Below are 26,625 nucleotides of genomic sequence, written 5' to 3' on the forward strand. Positions count from 1 at the left end.
AACCAGAGCTGGACTTTTTCCTCTGACAGACTTTATATTTACACCAAAAGGGCTGCTCATTTATTTTCCTCTGGAATTTATCTTTCCTCATCAAGCAGCAAACATTATTTGCTCATAACAAAACAGATAACTTTATTTTGACTTATTTTGTTGCATAATTATGTTAGTCCTCTTATTCTTAAAATGAATTTATGTATGTAGCCCACATATTATTATTATTTGAACAATCTGATTAATTCTTCCATAAGCTCCCTTTAAACAATTGAGACTTTATTTATTTAACTTACTTCTGCTTTCCTTGACCCAAGTTGTTGGGTCCTGAATTTCACTTATTCCTTTTTTTTTAATAGCTATCGAATTAAATGATCACCTACTTAGGGAGAATGAATCAGGCACCCACAGGCTCATTATTTTTGTACAATGAAGGCAGCATGAGAACCACACAGTAGTGAATATGCTGAGTGTTTCTCAAAATGAAGTCCACGAAAATTATTTGAACTGCTTGTAATAATACAGATTTTTGGGCCCCCTCCCACACCTACAATCAGAATCTCTGTGATGAGACCTGGACCATTTACATTTTAAAGAAGAGGCAGGGTTGATCCTTATGCACAGCAGACTTTGAGAACCACAGAACTACTGGTTAAAAGAAATCTCTGACCTAGGATATTTTGTGGTCAGCAAGCAGGAAACCCCAGTGCAGCTGTTAAAATGCTAAAGATTTTCAGAATTATACTGTAGCTTATCACATCTATCTGCAGGGTTATTGGAATGTCAAGATTCTCTAGATATTTCCCCCTAGATAATTGGCTCTAAATATCTGACTGTATCCGTTAAAAGATTTAGCCTTACAAATACTTTTCCCTGTCATTAACTTTGCCTGTATGTACAGAAATGGGGGCCTCTTCCTGTAGAGATACTCAATGCTCTGTGTTCATGTAGGATTTTTAATGCATTTTTTTGAATAGGCAACACTCATGTAGTTCAAATTTCCAAAGAACAAGAGGAGGTCCAGGGAAAATTCCCCTCAAACCCCTGTCGTTTCCTCAGAGGTAACCACAGTTAACAGCTTCTTAAGTGTGGTGTTGGATATATTTACAAAATAATTTAGAAACCCATTCTCTGTTTTAGGGGGCAAAAGGAGAGTATACAGGAGGCCATTTTATATTTATTTAAAATTTATTTATTTATTTATTTTGGCTGCATTGGGTCTTCATTGCTGCGCACAGGCTTCCTCTAGTTGCAGCGAGCAGGGGCTACTCTTTGTTGTGGTGCGTGGGCTTCTCATTGCGGTGGCTTCTTTTGTTGCGGAGCACAGGTTCTAGGTGCACAGGCGTCAGTAGTTGTAGCACACGGGCTCAGTAGTTGCAGCACATGAGCCCTAGAGTGCGTGAGCTTCAGTAGTTGCGGCGCATGGGCTCAGTAGTTGTGGCTCGCAGGTTCTAGAGCACAGGCTCAGTAGTTATGGCGCACGGGCTTAGTTGCTCCGCGGCATGTGGGATCTTCCCAGACCAGGGATCGAACCCGTGTCCCCTGCATTGGCAGGAGGATTCTTAACCACTGCACCACCAGGGAAGTCCCAAGAGGCCATTTTATTTTTAAATTGTATCTGTGGGTTTTAAAAACTCCTGTTGATGTAGAGATATCTGTCAGGTACTGGTGCGTAACAAACCACACAAGACCCCAGAGGCACATAATAATAAACATTTATTGCTCATGCTCTGGGGTACTCAGATAGTTCTGCTGACATGTCTGGGCATCTCTTAGCTGATGTAGGAAGGCCTCGACTGGGTTGACTGGGATGAGTTAATGCGCTCCACTGTCTCTCACCTTCAAGCATGATGGTCCTGGCACATTCTCATGGCAATGTCGGAGGAGCAAGAGAACACAAAGAACATCTCGAGGTCTAGGATCGGAACTGGTACATCCACAGAATAGTCACATCCAAAGCAAGACACAAGGCCATCCTAGACTCAAGGGGATGGAGAAATATGCACTGCTTCTTTAGTGAGAGGAATTTCAGCATCACGTGGCAAAGGCGTAACTATAGGGAATGATGAAGAATAGAGGCCATCATTGTAATCTGCTGCACTGAATGTCCAAAAGCTCATTATAATAATGATCCTTAAAGAAATGGCTTAGTATCCAAGTACTGTACTTTTATAACAACATAGCCATGATTTCTGAGGATTTTCAGTTGTTTAAATGTTTTTTAATGTCTCAAAGGCCTGGGTCCTAGACTCAGCTCCATCAGCACGTGTCTTACCACTGTCATACATGAAATGAGGAAAAGATGAATACTGACCCTAGGGGAATGTTTAAGGAAACATGAAATATAACGCTTCAAGTCCTACCAAGGAAGAGTAGCATTTCAACTGAAGATATGCTCTTAAATACCTGACTTCCTCCAGTAAGGGTGCTGAGGTACCAACAAGCCACTTCAGGAAAAGCATGTGATTAAGTATGGTTTTTACCCTTCTGTGTCAACATGTTTTTTGAGATTATTTTCAGTGTTTCAGTACTGATTTTAATCTTTGGATTTTTAAAATCAGAGAAGTCATGCTTGCAAAGTGACCCTTAAGAAAGATTTATGAAGAAAATGTCAGGGGTGATACTGGTTTCTGCTTCCTATTTCACTTAATTTCAATTGCTGTTTTGCTTATTTTAATAAATAAACTTTTTTTTCTTAAGATAAAACTGCCTCAGATGCTATCAGTAGCCTCATTCAGATGTAAAAAATATATATAACCTTTTAACTAGAATTTTCAAATACTTTAAATATGCATATGGAATTATTTAGACATTTAACATTTCTTGGCCTAACCACATTTAGTCCCACTGGTGGCATGTAGTAACCAGAAGAATGGAGCAGTTCTCTCTGATAAGAAAAGAGAGGTAGGACTTGGTGATACTTCATGACTAGGCTATAGTTCATGGAGTCTAGCTATGCACTTAACAGGTTGGAACCTGTTTTATAGGTGTGGAGATAAGATTTGGCCATATACTAGGACTTGATAGGACAGGTCTTTTCTTTATAAATTGTTGCCCACTGACATCAGGTTGCGGTTCCCAGCACTCTCCATATTCTGAGATACATACAAACTTACACAGATATGCTGTATACATCTTTCCTCTCCACTTTGTCCTTTCCCTTTATATTTGCCCCTGAGGCGTATAGGCATAGTTTAGGATCCATCACTGGTGGCCCTCTGAACTCAGCCAGAGGACGTCAGAGAAATTTTCAGATGGAAAGAAGGTTGCCCTGACAAGGATATGCAGCAGCTGAAACTCTCCTACATTTTGCTGGTGGCAAATGTATATAAAATGGCACAATCTCTTTGGGAAAAAGTTTAGTAGTTTCTTAATAAAGTTAAACACGCCCCTACCTTATGACCTTGCAATCGTACTCCTAGGTATTTGCTCAAGAAAAATGAAAACATATTCCACACAAAGACTTAAACGAGAATGTTTATAATAGCTTCTTTCATAGCAGCCTTAAAACTGGAAACAACCCAGAGGTCTATCAATAGATGAATGGATAAACAAATTGTGATGTATCCATACAATGGGATACTACTTGGCAATAAGAAGGAACAAACTAGTGATATACTCACCAATATGGATGAATCTCAAACATATTTTGCTGAATGAAAGAAGCCGAAAGAGAAGAGTATATATTGCATGAGCCTATTTACATGGAATTCTAGAAAGTGAAACTAGTCTATAGTGACAGAAAGCAGATCAGAGGTCGCCTGGAGTTGGAAGTGGAGGGGAGAATTGACTGTAAAGGGTCAAGAGGGGGTGATAGAAATGTTATGCATTTTGATTGTGGCGGTGGTTACATGGATGGTTACATGGCTGTTACGTGGGTGTATATTTGTCAAAACCCACTGAACTGTGCATTTAATATGGGTGCCATCTATTGCACATAAATTACACTTCAGTAAAATGGATGTTTAAAAAAAGAAAGTCCTGACATCACTAATCATTAGGAAAACTTAAATCAAAACCACAGTGAGATATCACTTTACACCCATTAGAATAGCTATAATCGAAGAAGAGAAAATGTTATTTAAAATATCAAAATTAAAATGCAAGGATGTAGAGAAATTGAAACACTGTAGGAATGTATAGTGGCCATGGAAAACAGTATGGTGGTTCCTCAAAAAATGAAACACAGAATTACCATATGATCCAGCAATTCCACTCCTCAGTGAACTATAATACCCCAGAGAATTGAAAGCAGGGACTCAGATATTTGTACACCCATGTTCATGGCAGCATTATCCACAATAGCCAAAAGGTGGAAACAACAAAATGTCCACTGGTAGATGAACGGATAAACAAAATCATTCCATTGTATGAGTGGCATATACATACAATGGAATATTATTCAGCCTAAAAAAGGAATGAAATTCTGATACATGTTACAACATGGATGAACATTGAAAACATTATTCTAAGAGAAATAAGCCAGACATAAAGGACAAATACCATGTGATTCCACTTATATGAGGTACCTAGAGTAGTCAAATTCATAGAGACAAAAAGTAGAGCAGTGGTTGTCTGGGGCTGGGAGAAGGAGGTATGAAGACTTATTGTTTCATGGGTATTGAGTTTCAGTTTTGAAAGACGAAAAAGTTGTGTGGATGATTGGTGGTGATGGTTGCACAACAATGTGAATGCACTTAATGCCAATGAACTATACATTTAAAATGGTAGATTTTATGTTTTGTATATTTTACCTCAATAGGAAGAAAGGGAGGAAGGAAAAAAAAAGATGCCCCGACAAATAGTGCCTGTCCTGGGGCAGAGCCGGGCCAATGCACAGCTGACTCTCAGACCCCACCACCTTTCCTCAAGACCACGCACTGAATTCTCAACAAACGTGTCTCATTTTGGAAACAATTTACTCTGCCAGGCAAATGAAAGGGACTTAGTGGAATGGCACCCGAAGGATGAGTTGGGGCTCTCCAGCTAGAGAAATGGAGCGAGAACAAATGCTCAGAGGTGGGATCACACTTCCTGTTCTCCGAGAACTCCAGTAGCCTGACGGTGCAAGAACAAAGGGCACACGGTGAGCAGTGAGGAGATAAAGTTGGACTATTAGGGTGGGGCCCAACAGGGATCTTGAGGCTTATACTAACAGTCGTTTGCCTTTATCTCAGGGCAGCAGTGAGCCTTTCAGTGACCCTGAGCAGAGAGTTGAGGTATGTGATCTGAGTTGAGAAAGATGGCGGAGGGGAGATGGGCTGGAGAGGACAAATCAGGAGCAGGGTCTGGGGGGGCCGAGTGTTAGGAGGTCCTGCTCTTCCAGAACTGCCCCCAGCCAACGAGACCTGAAGCTCTTGGTTTATCCCAGCCAACTGCAAACATTTTACACTGTATGCCATTTTGAGAAACATTAAGATCTCACACCCTTTGAACATCCCAGAAATTTCAATATAAATTCCCTTTGATGAAAAACAAATCAAAGCAATTCCTAATGAAGAATATCTCTTCAACTCTATCCTTTCCAGTCTCTGATAGACTGTCCTTCCTGCCTCCTTACTCCTATTCCCTAGTCAACTGGGAATCTTTATTCTACAGCAAACCTAAGAGGAAATGCCACTTAAAAGGTCACCTGGGCTGTGAGGGTCACTTTAGACACGTCTTGTTTGGACTAGAGCCTCCTTGGGCTCTCAGAACTGTCGCAGGCCCTGGCAAGCCCCCATGCTAGCAATGACTTCCATTCATTCTGGATATAAGGGCTGTCAGCTTAGGGAACGTACATACCTGACCAGCTGGGTTCTATCTGCTTTGAAGCTGCTCCTGCCTCTCTCCTCTCCATTGTTTCCCTAGTGTGCCCGCCCATGAGAATCACCTGGGGGGCGTGTGAAGCACGGAGAGCCCCCGGCATCACTCTGGAGATGCTGAATCAGGAATCAGAGCCGGCGTCTGGAAGCTGTCTGCTTAGCTCGCGCTCCAGGTGATTCTTAGGACCAGGCACGTTTGGGAAAGGCTGTGAAGATGGCCTGTTCTGCTGGCAACTGTGGCTGCCACCCTAAGAAGAGGTTCATAGCACAGCAGATGCCCGAGCCTCTCTCCGGGATGGTAACCAGGGTATTCACTCGGCTGCGTGTCCCTGAGACGGGACAGGTGGGCCCACCCAGGCTTCCGCAGCACTGAACCAGACCCAGGCCTAAAGGGCGCTCATCCCTGGCAGCTTCCTGCTGCCCATCTTCCCCTCCCCCCGGCCCGCCCCCCCCCTCCCCCCGGGATGGGCAGCCAGCAGCTCAGCAGCAGGGGCCGCGGGGTTCTCATCTCCTTCCAGCTGACACCTGAAAGCCGGGATCCACAGAGCCAGGAGAAGAACACTCCGCACAGAGAAGGTTTGTGCAGGCTTTCTTTTAAACGCAGCTTGAGGTTTTTAGGGCAGTTTGCTAAGCCTTAGGAGACACCTGAATGCTGTGGACCTAACTGTTTTTTTAAAAATATTGTTTGATTTGGGGGCTGTGAGAATTCAAAGGAAAATGCCTGGTTGTCCCTAAGTAGTCTATGAGCTGAACTGCTGGAAGAAAGAGGGAAGGAAAAAGGGAAGGGGAAGAAATACGTGTGTGTGTGTGTGTGTGTGTGTGTGAACGAATGTGAACACCCAGGGAAAAGGTGGGTGGTTTTTGTTTTTTTTTTTTAATTAATTAATTTATTTATTTTTGGCTATGTTGGGTCTTCGTTTCTGTGCGAGGGCTTTCTCTAGTTGTGGCGAGCGGGGGCCACTCTTAATCGCCGTGTGCGGGCCTCTCACTGTCGCGGCCTCTCTTGTTGCGGAGCACAGGCTCCAGACGCGCAGGCTCAGTAGTTGTGGCTCACGGGCCTAGTTGCTCCGCGGCATGTGGGATCTTCCCAGACCAGGGCTCGAACCCGTGTCCCCTGCATTGGCAGGCAGACTCTCAACCACTGCGCCACCAGGGAAGCCCCAAGGTGGGTGGTTTTTTGATGTAGACCTCATTTTTGAGCAATATTGGAGCAGAAGTCTTGTTTCAAATACATGAACGCTCACATAATTGAAGCTTACCTTTCTATGTTAGTGTAGATTTTTCCGGAGGCAGATCCTGAGACAGGGTGCAAGTACAAATGGTTTATCTGGCAAGTCCAGGGAGCACCTCTAGGGAGGTGGGGAAATGATGAGGATGAGACAGCAGCCACCGAAGGGCACGCTGTGAACCTAGTTACCACGGGGTGCCTGGAGCTGAAACCAGCGGGGAAACTCTGGGAGACTGTGTAAATGATCCTGCTTGAGGGGGTAAGGGAGCTGATGTATTCATATACTAGCATCTGAGGGTTATTTGTTGAGCGCTGCTCCCAGGGTGGGGGGGGGGTGTTTATTCCCTGTCACTTTTCGACTTCTGAGCAGGACCACATTCAGGAAAGTGGCCTTCTGGTTTCAGAAAAAATCCTCAGTGCAGATGTGGACAGTTGAAAGTCAGCCAGAAGAGGATAATGAATCAGTGAGCTTCAAGGAAGGTGAGCAGGGCACTGACAACATCAGCTGCCTTGTATTAATCCCCAAACTCACTTTAGCCCTCCTGAAAATTTTTTTAAATCGAAGTATAGTTAATTTACAATGTTGCGTTAGTTTCAAGTGTATAGCAAAGCGATTCAGTTATATATATGTAATGGATTTTTTCAGATTTTGTTTTTGTTTTTGTTTTTTGGCTGTGCTGTGTGGCTTGCGGAATCTTAGTTCCCCAGCCAGGGATTGAACCCAGGCCCTGGCAGTGAAAGCACAGAATCCTAACCACTGAACCACCAGGGAATTCCCAGATTCTTTTCCATTATAGGTTATTACAAGATATTGAATATAGTTCCCTGTGCTATCCAATAGGTCCTTGTTGTTTACCTATTTTCTATATAGTAGTGTGTATATGTTTTTAGAGTTAACTCTGAAAAGTAAGTGATGGGACTGTGGGCTCTGGGCGCGGACTCCACAGCCAGCCAGAAGAAGAATTCATTTAAATGAGACCTAGACTCTCACACTCTTTATTTATGTAAGAAATTTAAGTTTGCACACGGATCTCATTAGCACATGGGTCATTTGCCTATGGGTGAGTTAAAACCATGGACGTAAAAAAAAAAAAAAAACCATGGACGTGAATGAGATTGCACTGGGGGAGAATGTAGAGCAAAAAGAGACAATATCAGGGCCAGAATTGGGGGTGGGGGGACATTTGCATTTAAGGGCCAGTAGAAGAAAAAGGAGAATCCATAAAGGAGACCAATAGCCAGTGAGGAAGGCGGCAAACCAGAAGACACTGGTGTGATAAAGACTAGGGAGACAGGTTTCAAGGGAGGGTGTCAAGTGCTCTAAGGGCTCAGACAGGATGCCATCCAGGAAAAGGCAAAGGATTGGGCCAGGGAACACGGGTTATGATGCCCCCAGGACCTATGAGAGCAGGGCATGCGAGGTAGGAATGGGGAGGTGAGGGTGGAGAAAAGGAGGTGACCCGTCTGAAAGGAAGGACAGGAGGTGCTGGAAAAAAGAGACAGAGTCTAATTTAGACTGTAATGTATTTTAGGACGAAAAAGCTCCCAACCAGTTTGTGAAAAGAAAAGGAATGAAGACCCAGGAAAGCAGGGAGCATTGAAGGAGTGAGGGAATAGCAGGGCTGCAGGAGGAAAGGTTAAGCCCTGAGGAAGTACAGAGGGGATCTGAGGAAGGAGTATCTGTCTGCTCCTGCCCTCCAATGAACCCGCCCACACAGGCCCGGCCCGGGAAGATGCCGCAGGCGTCCTGCTCTGCTTCCAGGAGTTTCTCTGGGCCTCCACCGCCTCTCTCCCCTTCCTGGTCTCCTCGCTCCTGGCTGTTCTGGTTTCCTGACTCTCCCAGGGCCCCATTTTGGCTCCAAGCCTCACAGCTTTCACCATCAGCTCAGCCACAAGGGTTCGTAACCTAACGTAGGGGTGGCTCTCCTGGTTTTTAGTTTTGTCGTTTCTCCTGGAAACTCCACCTTCACGCCACCGCGGAGTCTGCTTGTCACGTTCGTAAGTGGGCAGCACCCGAACGTCGCGGGCTCGGGCCTTTCCTCAGTCACGCTGCCGCCTGGCTCCTGCCCGGTGTGAGTGTGGGGCTGGGGCACATCTGCTCGGTGGTGACTTCCCCGTGAGGGCCCCTTCCTCAGTGGGACGGGAGGACCCTCCCGTAGTCGTGTATCTGTGAGAGGGACGGCGGCAGGCGAGGGGCCCGTGGAGAGCCTGGGGACCAGGCTTCCTTGACAAAGGGCCCCAAGCGCCCAGCTGGGGCTGGAAACGGTAATTAGGAGTTTTCTCCCAGTGCATTAAGAAGGAAACTCCAGCATGGGAATGTGGGGTAGGATGAAGTCCTGAGTGGGGATTAGCCAGGTCGGGGCCCTGGGTGGACTGGGTGTGAGGAAATGGAGGGGTTGATGAGAGCATAAGTGAGATGGCCACCACAGAGCGCAAGCAAGTTAGAGAAGGAGAAGAAGCAGGAGGGGCTGACAGGCCAGGAAGATGGGCAGGAAACAAGGGACGTGGGTGGGAAAGCGAGGTCAGAGAGCAGCTCTGATGAGAAAGCAGGAAGGAAAGAGCCAAACACCCGAGAATGTGAACAAAGAAGGCAAGCGTTCCAAATTCCAGAGGTGGAGCTGCTTGGGGACATGACAACGTGGCATCGTGGCCACAGGAGGGCGGGTGTTGAAGGGGAATTGAGGTAAAGGCCAAACAGCAGGGAAGAATCAACGAGCTGGGAGGCTCAGCAGGTTGTAGGTGCGCGTGGGAAGCGGTGTGGGCAGCGGTTAACGTTCTTCGCACACCCAGGAACCACACTTTGACGTTCACCTCCATCTTGACCAGTCCAGTGTTTTTGGGCAAGTCACTGAAGGTCATTGAGCCTTGACATCCTAATTTATAAAACAGGGAACATAATCCCGGCACTCACCACACTGTCTTGAGGATTAAAAGGAAAGATACCTGTAAAACACAGCACCTGGCAGACAGTAAGATACAATAAATATTGCTGTTAGTGCCCAATAGAATAAGAAACAGAAGTTAAAATTTTCTCCAAGGATATCTAAGAAAATTACAGTGGATATTTTTGGTCACCAGCCCAACATGCATTCTTCTTTTTTTTCTTCCTAACAGTTCTCTGATTTTTATCTTGTTTTATGAAGCTCTATCCACCCCACACAGCCTGTGTGTTTCAAGGAAGTCTGACCCCACCCCCAGCCCCTGGAGTGGGCCTGGTAAGTCTAAAAGTCATTCAGTACCCTGGACCCTGAGGTTATTCAGGAATGGACACATGCCCTGATTTGGACCAATGACACACAAGGGGAGGTATTCAAAAAACTTCTGGGAAAGAAGTTTCCTGGATTTGAAAAAAGAAGAGGTGTCCTCTGTTCTTCCAGATGTTGCATTGAATAGTTATAAAGGCTGTACTTTGGTAGCTTTCTTCCGGTTTCATCTTTGAAAGACTAAATAGAGCTTCAGTCATGATTGTTTTCAAGCTTTAAAGAAGCACAAAAAGAGGCCAAGGATTTCCAATATCCTGCTGCCCCACAAACCCAAGGATAGAGACAGGAGCTGTGTTGAATGACTACACAAACAGGTATTTCCATACATTTCAAACAAAAAAAGAAGGTGAAGTGTGAGGGCCAAGGTCGGATGTGGATTCAGTTTTGTGGGTGTCTGGAGGTGAACACCACCGTCCACCCCTGCTCTCTTCATTCTTCCCCAGCAGCAACTGAGCATAGCAGTGGTATTAATGAGTATCCACCAGATGGCAGGTGGTCAGCCTCTCCCAGAATCCTGCCTCTTTCAGGATAGAGGACTGACCTCAGAGATCAACTAGGGCAGAGTCCCCTTTAATAGGGAATTTTGACAATTCAAGGCCACATATAACCAATCACTGACAGATACACCACCATGACAGGTCTGCTGGCTCTTGGCCAGTGTTGTTTGCTCTATTCCATGCTTGTCCTGTAAACAAAACTGGGCCCATGTTCAAAGAAGCTAACCCACCTTCCCATTGGCAGCAGGAGCTCCCCAGAATTGCTTTTTCAAAACCTTTTTTAAACTGGCATTTTAAAACTACACTTGCAACATTTTTAAAAAAAGTAAAATACAAAAATGTGAGCAAATAGAATAATCCTGGGCTTACATGTTTTTATGTTTTCAGATAATGCTTAGTGATTTGAATTTTTAGACCCCACTAGTAAGAAGACTACCTTCTGCCTATAGAACGAGACGACCACATAAATGCAGGTATGTGCATGCATAGGCACACTAAATTAAAGTGCTATCTATCTGCCTGAGGATCTCTGTAAAGGCCCATGATTGAGACCATGAGATGACTGGTGTCAGAATGACCTAGAAGTCGGCTGCATCTCACTCCAGTTCAGAGGCAAAGGGTTTAGGGTCAGATCAAGAACCACCCACTCAAGGATGTGATTTATTTCATCCTCCTCCTTGCTTCCACTAAGACTTAGTAAAATCACCTGGAAGGAAGGAAGAGAGGCAGGAAGGAAAGAAGGACAGAAGGAAGGGAGAGAGGAAGAGAGCAAGATAGCAACCTTTGTGAGCTGAGACTAAGCTCCTGACAGATGAGACCTGGGTCTGGAGGTTTTGTTTTATATAAACACTTCACACGCTTTGCACTTGGTAAACTCCCAAGGTGTCTGTTCCTCTGGGAAGCAAATGACAAAGCCTCAAAAGAACCCAAGATCCGATCTCCTTTGTGACATCCCTGAAGAGCTCTACATCCCACTATTATGCAGCTTTTGTTGAAACTGATCACCAGGGCTTTTAGTCCCTCTCCACCTGATGTGTTTCAAGTTGCACATCTGACAGTCTCAGGCCAAGGGAAGATAGTGCTAACACAGAAAGCTCTGCCAAGATTTATTTTTAAAACTATGAGTTTCTGTCCCACAAACTGCAAGTTACTCAAAAGGTCATCTGTTGTTCAAGGCCACTTGGCTTTCTCTAAACCACTTTGCAGATAACCTAACTTAGGAAAGAACCTCATACCTGGGGTCAGTTTCTTTTAGGGGACATTTACTTAACATTTGAATGAGCTGGCTTCCCTGGAGGGCCAGTGGTTTGACCTTGGCCTCTGGTCTGGCAGGAACTTATGGGTTGTTCAGGGTGTCTGACTAACCTCTGTCAGGTTCTCAGGAGGGGTGAACAGAGTCCTGGCTCTCCCTCTGTCTCCCTGCACCCCCTGCTGTTGAAAGCTACCAGCATGCAGGTATCTTTCACACACACACCCCCCCCACCCCCAGTTGAAATGACAGGAGGCAAAATTCTTGGCAAAAGATTCCCAACCGTGGAATTTGCAATTCTTGGCAAGTAGCCAGAATCTGGGTTCGTTCATTTTGTGGGTCTAGGGTGACAGGGAGATTGATGTTCACCTACTTGGTTTTCTTTCCTCATACAAAGGACCTTTCTAGAGTTGGTCTGGAGCCACACTGGGTGTGCGTGGAGGGGTGAGTCTTGCTTGAGGACTGCCGTAGTGAACACGAGCTTTCAAAATTGCCACTCATTCCATTATTGAGACCTGAGCAGTACCCAAGATGCCACCACACAAGTGACCAAAATACAAGAGTGACTGACTGTCCAAGGATTGGCTCATCCACTCACGGAGCAGAGCAGAATTCTCCAAAGGGAGAAAGACACGCATGTGACCCAGAGGTATTACAACCTGGGCACCGCAACCCGTTTTCAGTTTTTCTGTTTTTTCACACTGAACCCAGCAAGCTTTAGCAAAGCTGATATCACTTGTCTTCCTTGACCTGCATCTGATAGGGCTTTACCTTCCACTGACAAAGAGGAGTCTTTCCCCAAGACAATTCAAAGAATTTCTTCATCACTCAGCACAATTTTTCCCCCTCTCTTGACAATGCAATGTTCACATTCTTAAAGAAGCAATGTGCTTTTCCATTTCACTTGAACCCCCTGTGGGTGTCGATCCTAATTTCCTTATGGGTGCCAGTCCCAATTAATTTATGGTGAGATTGTGAAGTGTTACAAGGGTCTGACTAACAAGGATAACAGAGGGTGGGTTTCCCTGCTGGGTCAGGGCAGGGCTGAGGCTGCACTGCTGCCTTTGAACTTGGGAACGGGACCAGTGTTGCCTCCATCACCAGGTAGCAGCACCAGGTGCAGAAGGGGTCCTCGCTGTTGTAGTGGTCGTGCAGCTAAGCCTCTGGGACAACTCCCCTTCCTTTCCCCAACTCAGCTTCCTAAGGAAGAAAGGTCATCAACAGAAAACGTAGTGGATGTATAATTTATGTCCAATTTCACTGTGTTTATTTACTAATTAAATTAATATGACCTGGTGACCCCACCCTACTTGGAGTGAGAAAGTCTGTCTTTCCTCCCCAGTCCCTCCCCTGGATAGGTCCAGGAATCTCAGGGGTGCCCACTCAGTCCTAAGGGGTCAACCCCAGTCACTGTCAATGCAAAGTCTGGTCTTCTACCAAGGGCCCCATTCCCCGTGGCTCTCCCTGCTCCCTGCTAAATGCACCCAGGGACAAGATCACGGGAGCTTCAAGCATCAGCTGCCCACCAGGCCCAGAACTACCCTCTACTTCCTGATCCCCTAAACAAGCTCCCTCAAGTACCAACCCAGCAATGGCTAATTCCTTGCTAAAAACATTTTAAAGGAAAAGAATAACAAGGTCTCTTCTATATACAAAATACGTTATACATATAGACCAGAGTTTCTAGAAAATCTTGAGGAAAGCATGCACCTAAAAGGTTGGCTGGAATTATTTTTATTATAATGATACTTTCACAAAAGTAAGTATAAATATCTCATGCTTATCCAATGATAAAAACAGAAGCACAAATTAAACACACAACTAAAATTAACAGCCAAAATCAATTTAACAGTATTGATGTAACATATCAGATGATGTGGATTTTTTTTTAATTAATTAATTTATTTTGGCTGTGTTGGGTCTTTGTTGCTGCACGCAGGCTTTCTCTAATTGCGGCAAGCGGGGACTACTCTTCATTGCAGTGCGTGGGCTTCTCATTGCGGTGGCTTCTCTTGCTGCAGAGCACAGGCTCTAGGCGTGTGGGCTTCCGTAGCTGCAGCATGTGGGCTCAGTAGTTGTGGCTCCCGGGCTCTAGAGCACAGACTCAGTAGTTGTGGCACACGAGCTTAGTTGCTCCGTGGCATGTGGGATCTTCCCGGACCAGGGATTGAACACGTGTTCCCTGCACTGGCAGGCGGATTCTCAACCACTGCGCCACCAGGGAAGCCCCAGATGATGTGGATTTTAATTGAAACTAAAATTCCACTTTGAGTAGTAATTATAGTAATTGCTGACATCTTCTGAGCAAGTTCCTGGCCAAAGTACTTGAAATGACTTTGTTCATTTAACCCCACAATAGCTCCAGCAGACAGTACTACTATTATTCCCATATTACTGAGAAAGACAATGGGCCCAGAGAGGTTAATTTCCTGAGGAGATTCATGTAAGAGGGGGCAGAGTCAAGCTTTGAACCCAGGATGTCTGACCCAGGGCCTCTACTTTTGACAAACTCTAGTGTTCTGGGTATTGGCTGCCATGGTGCAGGTTCTTGTTTGAGCTCAGCCCATCTGTACTGCCATGGGCCATGCGGTGAGTCTGTTCTCTTTCATGGTTCCAACATGCCCTCTATTGGAACCATGTCAGAGCTTTCATTCATGCAGCTTGCCCTGGCATCATTCGGCATAATCTCATCATCTACACATTAAGTTCCCCTGGGATCTTCTCTCATTTACTCCAAAATCAGTTTGGAGCCTCAAATCAAAACACAGAGAGAGGGAGGACCTTCAAGATGGCAGAGGAGTAAGACCTGGAGATGACCTTCCTCCCCATAAATACATCAAAAATACATCTACATGTGGAACAACTCCTACAGAACACCTACTGAACACTGGCAGAAGACCTCAGACCTCCCAAAAGGCAAGAAACTACCCACGTACCTGGCCGTGTGGCTGACAGGGTCTTGGTGCTCCGGCCTGGTGTCAGGCCTGAGCATCTGAGGTGGGAGAGCCGAGTTCAGGACACTGGACCACCAGAGACCTCCCGGCCCCACATAATATCAATCGGCAAGAGCTCTCCCAGAGATCTCCATCTCAACGCTGAGACCCAGCTCCACTCAACGACCAGCAAGCTCCAGTGCTGGACACCCCATGCCAAACAACTAGCAAGACAAGAACACAACCCCACCCATTAGCAGAAAGGCTGCCTAAAATCATACTAAGTTCACAGACACCCCAAAACACACCACTGGACGCAGTCCTGCCCACCAGAAAGACAAGATCCAGCCTCATCCACCAGAACACAGGCACCTGTCCCCTCCACCAGGAAGCTTACACAACCCACTGAACCAACCTTACCCACTGGAGGCAGACACCAAAAACAATGGGAACTACAAACCTGCAGCCTGCAAAAAGGAGACCCCAATCACAGTAAGTTAAGCAAAATAAGAAGACAGAGAAATGCACAGCAGATGAAGGAGCAAAGTAAAAACCCACCAGACCAAACAAATGAAGAGGAAATAGAAAGTCTACCTGAAGAAGAATTCAGAGTAATGATAGTAAAGATGATCCAAAGTCTTGGAAATAGAATGGAGAAAATACAAGAAACGTTTAACAAGGACCTAGAAGAACTAAAGAGCAAACAAACAATGATGAACAGCACAATAAATGAAATTAAAAATTCTCTAGAAGGAATCAATAGCAGAATAACTGAGGCAGAAGAACGGATAAGTGACCTGGAAGATAAAATAGTGGAAATAACTACCGCAGAGCAGACTAAAGAAAAAGAATGAAAAGAATTGAGGACAGTCTCAGAGACCTCTGGGACAACATTAAGTGCACCAACATTCGAATTATAGGGGTCCCAGAAGAAGAAGAGAAAAAGAAAGGGACTGAGAAAATATTTGAAGAGATTATAGTTGAAAACATCCCTAATATGGGAAAGGAAATATTCAGTCAAGTCCAGGAAGTGCCGAGTGTCCCATGCAGGATAAATCCAAGGAGAAACACACCAAGACATATTAATCAAACTATCAAAAATTAAATACAAAGAAAAAATATAAAAAGCAGCAAGGGAAAAGCAACAAATAACATACAAGGGACTCCCCATAAGGTTAACAGCTGATCTTTCAGCAGAAACTCTGCAAGCCAGAAGGCAGCGGCGGGACATACTTAAAGTGATGAAAGGGAAAACCCTACCGACAAGATTACTCTACCCAGCAAGGATCTCATTCAGATTCGACAGAGAAAACCCTTACAGACAAGCAAAAGCTGAGAGAATTCAGCACCACCAAACCAGCTTTGTAACAAATGCTAAAGGAACTTCTCTAGGCAAGAAACACAAGAGAATGAAAAGACCTACAAAAACAAACCCAAAACAATTAAGAAAATGGTAATAGGAACATACATATCGATAATTACCTTAAATATAAATGCATTAAATGTTCAAACCAAAAGACATAGGCTGGCCGAATGGATACAAATCAAGACCCGTATATATGCTGTTACAAGAGACCCACTTCAGACCTAGGGACACATACAGACTGAAAGTGAGGGGATGGAAAAAGATATTCCATGCAAATGGAAATCAAAAGAAAGCTGGAGTAGCAATTCTCATATCAGACAAAATAGACTTTAAAATAAAGACTATAACAAGAGACAAAGAAGGACACAATAAAATGATCAAGGGATCAATCCAGGAAGAAGATATAACAATTGTAAATATTTATGCACCCAACATAGGAGCACCTCAATACATAAGGCAAATGCTAACAGCCATAAAAGGGGAAATCGACAGTAACACAATAATAGTAGGAGACTTTAACAACCCACTTTCACCAATGGACAGATCATCCAAAATGAAAATAAATAAGGAAACACAAGCTTTAAATGACACATTAGACAAGATGACTTATTTGATATTTATAGGACATTCCAATCAAAAACAACAGAATACACGTTCTTCTCAAGTGCTCATGGAACATTCTCCAGGATAGACCATATCTTGGGTCACAAATCAAGCCTAAGTAAATTTAAGAAAATTGAAATCGTGTCAAGTATCTTTTCTGACCACAACGCTATGAGACTAGATGTCAATTACAGGAAAAAACCTGTAAAAAATACAAACACAGGGAGGCTAAACAATACACTACTAAATAACCAAGAGATCACTGAAGAAATCAAAGAGGAAATCAAAAAATACCTAGAAACAAATGACAATGAAAATACAATGACCCAACACCTATGGGATGAAGCAAAAGCGGTTCTAAGAGGGAAGTTTATAGCAATACAATCCTACCCTAAGAAACAAGAAACATCTCAAACAACCTAACCTTACACCTAAAGCAATTAGGGAAAGAAGAACAAAAAACCCCAAAGTTAGCAGAAGGAAAGAAATCATAAAGATCAGATCAGAAATAAATGAAAAAGAAATGAAGGAAACAATAGCAAAGATCAGTAAAACTAAAAGCTGGTTCTTTGACAAGATAAACAAAATTGATAAACCATTAGCCAGACTCATCAAGAAAAAAAGGGAGAAGACTCAAATCAATAGAATTAGAAATGAAAAAGGAGAAGTAACAACTGACACTGCAGAAATACAAAGGATCATGAGAGATTACTACAAGCAACTCTATGCCAATAAAATGGACAACCTGGAAGAAATGGACAAATTCTTAGAAAAGCACAACCTTCTGAGACTGAACCAGGAAGAAATAGAAAATATAAAGAGACCAATCACAAGCCCTGAAATTGAGACTGTGATTAAAAATCTTCCAACAACCAAAGCCCAGGACCAGATGGCTTCACAGGTGAATTCTAGCAAACATTTAGAGAACAGCTAACACCTATCCTTCTCAAACTCTTCCAAAATATAGCAGAGGGAGGAACACTCCCAAACTCATTCTATGAGGCCACCATCACCCTGATACCAAAACCAGACAAAGATGACACACAAAAAAGAAAACTACAGACCAATATCACTGATGAACATAGTTGCAAAAATCCTCAACAAAATACTAGCAAACAGAATCCAACAGCACATTAAAAGGATTTTACACCATGATCAAGTGAGGTTTATCCCAGGAATGGAAGGATTCTTCAGTATATGCAAATCAATCAATGTGATACACCATATTAACAAACTGAAGGATAAAAACCATATGATCATCTCAATAGATGCAGAAAAAGCTTTTGACAAAATTCAACACCCATTTATGATAAAAACCTTCCAGAAAGTAGGTATAGTAGGGATAGAGGGTATTCAACATAATAAAGGCCATATATGACAAACCCACAGCCAACATCATTCTCAATGGTGAAAAACTGAAAGCATTTCCTCTAAGATCAGGAACAAGACAAGGTTTCCCACTCTCACTGCTATTATTCAACATAGTTTTGGAAGTTTTAGCCACAGCAATCAGAGAAGAAAAAGAAGTAAAAGGAATCCAAATCAGAAAAGAAGAAGTAAAGCTGTCACTGTTTGCAGATGACATGTCACTATACATAGAGAGTCCTGAAGATGCTACCAGAAAACTACTAGAGCTAATCAATTAATTTGGTAAAGTAGCAGGATACAAAATTAATGCACAGAAATCTCTTGCATTCCTATACACTAATGATGAAAAATCTGAAAGAGAAATTAAAGAAACACTCCCATTTACCATTGCAACAAAAAGAATAAAATACCTAGGAATAAACTGACCTAAGGAGACAAAAGACCTGTATGCAGAAAACTATAGGACACTGATGAAAGAAATTAAAGATGGTACAAACAGATGGAGAGATATACCATGTTCTTGGATTGGAAGAATCAACATTGTGAAAATGACTATACTACCCAAAGCAATCTACAGATTCAATGCAATGCCTATCAAACTACCAATGGCATTTTTCACAGAATTAGAACAAAAAATTTCACAATTTGTATGGAAACACAAAGGGCCCCGAATAGCCAAAGCAATCTTGAGAAAGAAAAACAGAGCTGGAGGAATCAGGCTCCCTGAGTTCATACTATACTACAAAGCTACAGTAATCAAGACAGTATGGTACTGGCACAAAAACAGAAATACAGATCAATGGAACAGGATAGAAAACCCAGAGATATACCCACCCACATATGGTCACCTTATCTTTGATAAAGGAGGCAAGAATATACAATGGAGGAAAGACAGCCTCTTCAATAAGTTGTGCTGGGAAAACAGACAGCTACATGTAAAAGAATGAAATTAGAACACTTCCTAACACCATACACAGAAATAAACTCAAAATGGATTAAAGACCTAAATGTAAGACCGGACACTATAAAACTCTTAGAGGAAAACATAGGCAGAACACCCTATGACATAAATCATGGCAAGATCCTTTTTGACCCACCTCCTAGAGAAATGGAAATAAAAATAAACAAATGGGACCTAGTGAAACTTAAAAGCTTTTACACAGCAAAGGAAACCATAAACAAGACGAAAAAACAGCCCTCAGGATGGGAGAAAATATTTGCAAATGAAGCAACTGACAAAGGATTAATCTCCAAAATATACAAGCAGCTCAATATCAAAAAAACAACCCAATCCAAAAATGGGCAGAAGACCTAAATAGACATTTTTCCAAAGAAGATATACAGATTGCCAACAAACACATGAAAAGATGCTCAACATCACTAATCATTAGAGAAATGCAAATCAAAACTACAATGAGGTATTACCTGACACCAGTCAGAATGGCCATCATCAAAAAAATCTACAAATAAGAAATGCTGAAGAGGGTGTGGAGAAAAATGAACCCTCTTGCCCTGTTGGTGGGAATGTAAATTGATATAGCCACTATGGAGAACAGTATGGAGGTTCCTTAAAAAACTAAAAATAGAACTAACATACCACCCAGCAATCCCACTACTGGGCATATACCCTGAGAAAACCATAATTCAAAAAGAGTCATGTACTACAGTATTCATTGCAGTACTATTTACAATACCCAGGACATGGAAGCAACCTAAGTGTCCATTGGCAGATGAATGGATAAAGAAGATGTGGCACATATATACAATGGAATATTACTCAGCCATAAAAAGAAACGAAATTGAGTTATTTGTAGTGAGGTGGATGGACCTAGAGTCTGTCATACAGAGTGAAGTAAGTCAGAAAGAGAAAAACAAATACCGTATGCTAACACATATATATGGAATCTTAAAAAAAAAAAAAAGTTTCTGAAGAACCTAGGGGCAGGACAGGAATAAAGACGCAGACGTAGAGAATGGACTTGAGGATACGGGGAGGGGGAAGGGTAATCTCGGAAGAAGTGAGAGAGTGGCATTGACACATATACACTACCAAATGTAAAACAGATAGTGGGAAGCAGCCGCATAGCACAGGGAGATCAGCTCGGTGCTTTGTGACCACCTAGAGGGGTGGAATAGGGAGGGTGTGAGGGAGACGCAAGAGGGAGGGGATTTGGAGATATATGTATATGTATAGCTGATTCACTTTGTTGTACAGCAGAAACTAACACAACATTGTAAAGCAATTATACTCCAGTAAAGATGTTAAAAAAAAAAAACAAAAAAACAGAAATGTGGGCCCAGTGGCCTTTGGGTCGAATTCAATTAATGTGGTCCTTCCAACCACCCTCAATATGCATGTATTATATTATTTTTAAAAGATTATTATCAATATGAAAACATGATATTCAGGTATTCTTACAGAAAAGTAATTCATCTGTGGACTTTGCTAATATTAAGGACATCAGACTACTATTATTCTGTACCTTTTATAATATCTGTAGTTCTTACACTATTATTTGTAGCTGTTACATGATGGCCAAAAATCATTGATCTCAAATAAGATTCCATGCCTAAATAATATGAAAATTCTAACAATCCTCAGTCCTTTCAAGAAAGGTAGTCTCTGTGAGAGACTAAACATTGCCATTTTTTTACAGTCATGATTGCCTTATTAAAACAGACTTTTGTTCAAACGAACAAATTATTAGAATTAAGGATAAAAGGGTCCTGTGATTTGTAAAGACTTTGCTAATTGGCATTATTTATTCCTCATGGCTTTGCACTTTATTGGTGGTAAATATAAATGCTTGTATCTGTTTTACTCTTGGAAATTATGAACTTATCAGGAATGGGAACAATGGTTTTTCTATAAAGAGTGCTGTTCCAGGAAGCTTATAGATTAATAAATGCTTGTTCTGAGAAATAATCAGGGCTTATGGGAGAGCTGAAATAATCAGGGCTTATGACTTGTGGGAGGCACTCCCTCCTCGTATACTTCTTTTTCAGCCTTAATCATCAGTTAATGCTTCTGTAATTCTGAAATATCCAAAAGACCTAGTCAGGTTTGCAAAACTGCTGCATAAACATGACGTCATTTGTTTCTGTGTATTTAGCAAAACAGAGTTGGACTTCCCTGGTGGCACAGTGGTTAAGAATCCACCTGCCAATGCAGAGGACACCGGTTCAATCCCTGGTCCAGGAAGATCCCACATGCCGCGGAGCAACTAAGCCCGTGCGCCACAACTACTGAGCCTGCGCTCTAGAGTCCACGAGCCACAACTACTGAGCCTGCGTGTCACAACTACTGAAGCCTGCAAGCCTAGAGCCCATGCTCCACAACAAGAGAAGCCACTGCAATGAGAAGCCCATGCACCACAACGAAGAGTAGCCCCTGCTCGCCGCAACTAGACAAAGCCCGTGCACAGCAACAGACCCAATGCAACCAAAAATAAAATAATAAATAAATAAATTAATTTTTTAAAATATTAAAAATTAAGGCAAATAAAGACATTTTCAGAAGGCAGATTAAGTTTACTTGCTACCTACCCTTTTTTAAGAAGTCACTTGAGGATGTACTCCAGAAAAAGGAGAGTAATAGATAGGAAAATAGATAGGAGATACAAGCAGTGGAAGAACCAAGCCAGGATTAGAGATATGCAAATTCTTAAAGTCTTTGGGCTGCAAGAATACCATCAAGAAGAAAAGACTGAATTCCAAGCAATATATAAAACAAGAAGCTAAGGGAAAAAAACTCGTGGCAAAAACATGTTTTTTTCTTTCATAGAGATGCAGTTAGAAACTCCAAGAAAAAAAAATCTGCACAAGAGATTAATAATTCTAATATGAAGCAAACTAAATTGTAGCATGATCTTGAGCAATAATGGAGTATGCCTCAATGCTAGATATATTCTGTCATAGTGGCATAGGGAATATGCCATTGCATCTAGAGAGAAGGAAACAATCATTGCTTAAAGCAAAGAAACTTGGCTTTTCTGTGAACAATATATACATAGTCATAATAATATAATTGGTTTACTGATTCTCAGTTTTTAAATGCTACCTAACAGGGAGAACTTGATGATTATAGAACAGAATGAAAATGTGATTAGCGTTGATCATGTTAAAGCGAAGGTACATCTGGCAGAGTTTGGGAGGTGGAAGGATAAGGGAGAGAGTGGAGATGCTAATATTCTTATTCTACATTGTAGAGAGTCTAGAGTTTGATTCTTAAATGGATGGAATAAGAAATAGAAGTTAAAGTGTATTATTTAGAATTATAAAAATAACCAGTTAAAATCATTTGAAACAGTAATATGGCTATCAATGAAATTTGAGGAGAGGGAGAGGAAAGGTGAATTTAGTATAAGTGAATGAAATTCTAATCTCTCATTGTTAGAAATCAATAGAGACTTTCTAAAGTGAAGAATCAAGAAATAGAAGTTTATGGTGGTAACATCCAGAAAAACTAAGACCAGATATTTTTAAAAAGTGATCATCTCTGAGGAAAGATAGGAAAGAGGGAAAATAATTGCTTTTTCTTAAAACCTTTTCTAACTAGTGTTCGGGTTTTTTCCCTTTTAAGTGTGTCCATGTATACTTTGATTTTCTTTGAAGTATAATTGACTTACAATATTATATTAGTTTCAGGTGTATTACATAATGATTTGGCATTTGTATACATTACAAAATGATCACCACGATAAGTCTAGTTACCATCTGTCACCATACAAAGTTATCACAATATTATTGACTGTATTCCCTATGATGTACGTTACATTCCCATGACTTATTTTATAACTGGAAGTTTGTACTTCATAATCTCCCTCACCTATTTCACTCATCCCTCCACCCACTTCCCCTCTGGAAACCACCAGTTTGTTCTCTGTATCTATGAGTCTGTTTCTGTTTTATGTTTGTTTATTTTGTTTTTTAGATTCCACATATAAGTGAAATCATACAGTATTTGTCTTTCTGTGTCTGACTTATTTCACTTAGCATAATACCCTCTAGGTCCATTCATGTTGTCACAAATGACAAGATTTCATTCTTTTTTAATGGCTGAGTAGTATTCCATTGTGTATATATACCACATTTTCATCCATTCACCTATGGATGGACACTTAGGTTACATCCATATCTTGGCTATTGTAAATAATGCTGAAATAAACATAGGGTTGTATATATCTTTTTAAATTAGTGTTTTTGTTTTCTTTAGAAAAATACCCAGAAGTGGAATTGCTAGATTATATGATAGTTCTATTTTTAACCTCCATACTGTTTCCATAGTGGCTGCACCAGTTTACATTCCCACCAACAGTCCACAAGGGATCCCTTTCTCCACATCCTCCTTAACACTTGTTATTTGCAGTCTTTTTTTTTTTTTTTTTAATTTATTTTTGGCTGCATTGGGTCTTTGTTGCTGCGCCCAGGCTTTCTCTAGTTGCAGTGAGTGGGGGCTACTCATCATTGTGGTGTGTGGGCTTCTCACTGTGGTGGCTTCTCTTGTTGCAGAGCATGGGCTCTAAGCTCTCGGGCTTCAGTATTTCTGGTTTGCAGGCTCAGTAGTTGTGGCTCACGGGCTCTAAAGTGCAGGTCAGTAGTTGTGGCGTGCGGGCTTAGTTGTTCCGTGGCATGTGGGATCTTCCTGTACCAGGGATCAGACCCATGTCCCCTACATTGGCAGGTGGATTCTCAACCACTGTGCCACCAAGGAGCCCTATTTGCAGTCTTTTTGATACTAACCATTGTGACAGATGTGAGGTGATATCTCATTGTGGTTTTGATTTGCATTTCCCTGATGATTAGTGATATTGAGTATTTTTTCCTGTGTTTGTTGGCCATCTATAGTCTTTTGGGAAAATGTCTATTCAGGTCCTCTGCCCATTTTTAAAATCAGGTTGTTTATTTTTTTGATGTTGATTTGTATATGCTCATGGTATATTTGGGGTATTAACCCCTTATCAGCCATATGATTTGCAAATATCTTCTGCAATTCTGTAAGTTGCCTTTCATTTTGTTGATAGTTTCCTTCATGGTGCAAAAGCCTTTTAATTGAATGTAGGCCCATTTGTTTATTTTTGCTTTTGTTTCCCTTACCTGAGGAGACATATCCAAAAAAATATTGCTAAGATTAATGTCAAAGAGCATACTGCCTATGTTTTCTTCTAGGAGTTTTATGGTTTCAGGCCTTACATTTAAGTCTTTAATCTATTTTGACTTTATTTTTTATTATGGTATGAGAAAGTAGTCCAGTTTGATTCTTTTGCATGCAGCATTCCAGTTTTCCCATCACCATTTATTAAAGAGGCTGTTTTTTCCCCATTATATAGTCTTGCTTCCTTTGTCATAGATTAATTGACCATATAAGCGTGGATATATTTCTGAGCTCTCTATTCTGTTCCATTGATCTGTGTGTCTGTGTGTGGCAGTATGGACTGCCAGTACCATTCTGATTTGATTATTGTAGCTTTGTAGTATAGTTTGAAATCAGGGCGCATGATACTTCCAGCTTTGTTTTTCTTTCTCAAGATTGTTTTGGCTATTCAGGTGTGTGTGTGTGTGTGTGTGTGTGTTTCCTTACAAATTTTAGAATTATTTATTCTAGTTCTGTGAAAAATGCCATTCGCATTTTGATAGGGATTGCATTCAATCTGTAGCTTGCCTTGGGGAGTATGGTCATTTTAACAATATTAATTCTTCGAATCCATGAGCACAGTATATCTTTCAATTTTTTAGTGTCATCTTCAATTTCTTTTATCACTGTCTTAGAGTTTTCTGAGTACATGTCTTTTAATTCCTCGGTTAGATTTATACCTAGGTATTTCATTTTTTTTTTTGATGCAATTGTAAATGAGATTGTTTTCTTAATTTCTCTGATAGTTCACTGTTAGTGTATAGCAATGCAACATATTTCTGCTTATTAATTTTGTATCCTACAACTTCATTAAATTTATATATTAATTCTAATAGTTTTTTGGTAACATCTTTAGGATTTTCTGTATTTAGTATCATGTCACCTGCCAGACTGACAGTTTTACTTCTTTTCCAGTTTTGATGCCTTTTGTTTCTTTTTCCTGTCTGATTGTTGTGGCTAAGACTTCCAGTACTATATTGAATAAATGTGGTGAGAGTGGGCATCCTTGTCTTCTTCCTGATCTTATAGGAAATCATTTCAGTTTTTCACCATTGAGTATGATGTTGGCTGTAGGTTTGTCATATATGACCTATATTATGTTGAGGTATGTTCCCTATATATGCACTTTGTTGAGAATTATTATCATAAATGGATGTGGAATTTTGTCAGATGCTTTTTCTGCATCTATTGAGATGATCATATGATTTTTATTCTTCCGTTTGTTAATATGATGTATCACACTGGTTGATTTACAGATATTGAACCATTCTTGCATCCCTGGTATAAATCCCACTTGATGTTGGTGTATGATTCTTTTAATGTACTGTTGAATTTGGTTTGCTAATATTTTGTTGAGGGTTTTTGCATCTATGTTCATCAGTGATACTGGCCTATAATTTTGTGTGTTTTTGTGATATCTTTGGTTTTGATATCAGGGTGGTGCTGGCCTCATAGAATGCATTTTGAAGTGTTCTTCCTCTGCAATTTTTTGAATAGTTTGAGAAGGATAGGCGTTAACTCCTCTCTAAATGTTTGGTAGAATTTACCTTGAAGCCATCTGGTCCTGGACTTTTGTTCTTGGGAGATTTTTTGTTACTGATACAATTTCATTATTGGTAATTGGTCTTTTCATATTTTCTATATCTTCCTGATTAAGTCTTAGAAGATTGTGTGTTTCTAGGGATTTATTAATTTCTAGTAGGTTGTCCATTTTATAGGTGTATAATTGTTCATAGTAATCTCTTGTGATCCTTTGTATTTCTGTGATATCGGTTGTAACTTCTCCACTTCCATTTCTGATTTCATTACTTTGGGCCCTCTCTTTTTTTCTGGCTAAAAAAGAGATGAGTCTGGCTAAAGGTTTATCAATTTTCTTTATCTTTTCAAAGAACCAGCTTTTAGTTTCATTGATCTTTTCTATTTTTTTTTTTTAGTCTCTATTTCATTTCTTTCTTTTTTAAAAAATTTATTTATTTTATTTATTTATTTTTGGCTGCATTGGGTCTTTGTTACTGTGTGTGGGCTTCCTCTAGTTGCAGAGAGTGGGGGCTACTCTTCGTTGCGGTGTGCAGGCTTCTCATTGTGGAGGCTTCTCTTGTTGCGGAGCATGGGCCCTAGAGCGCAGGCTCAGTAGTTGTGGCACGTGGGCTCAGTAGTTGTGGTGCACGGGCTTAGTTGCTCCGCGGCATG

The 26,625-nt window shown here is 41.6% G+C and overlaps 1 protein-coding gene across 1 annotated transcript in view; it reads left to right on the forward strand.

Moving 5' to 3' along the window:
• CRHBP (corticotropin releasing hormone binding protein) overlaps positions 1-26,625 on the forward strand; it is a 481,877-nt gene that overhangs the window by 53,825 nt on the left and 401,427 nt on the right. The window lies entirely within an intron of this gene.

Source organism: Balaenoptera borealis (genome assembly GCF_965194805.1).
Source record: "Balaenoptera borealis genome assembly, chromosome: 2".
Lineage (NCBI taxonomy): Eukaryota > Metazoa > Chordata > Mammalia > Artiodactyla > Balaenopteridae > Balaenoptera > Balaenoptera borealis.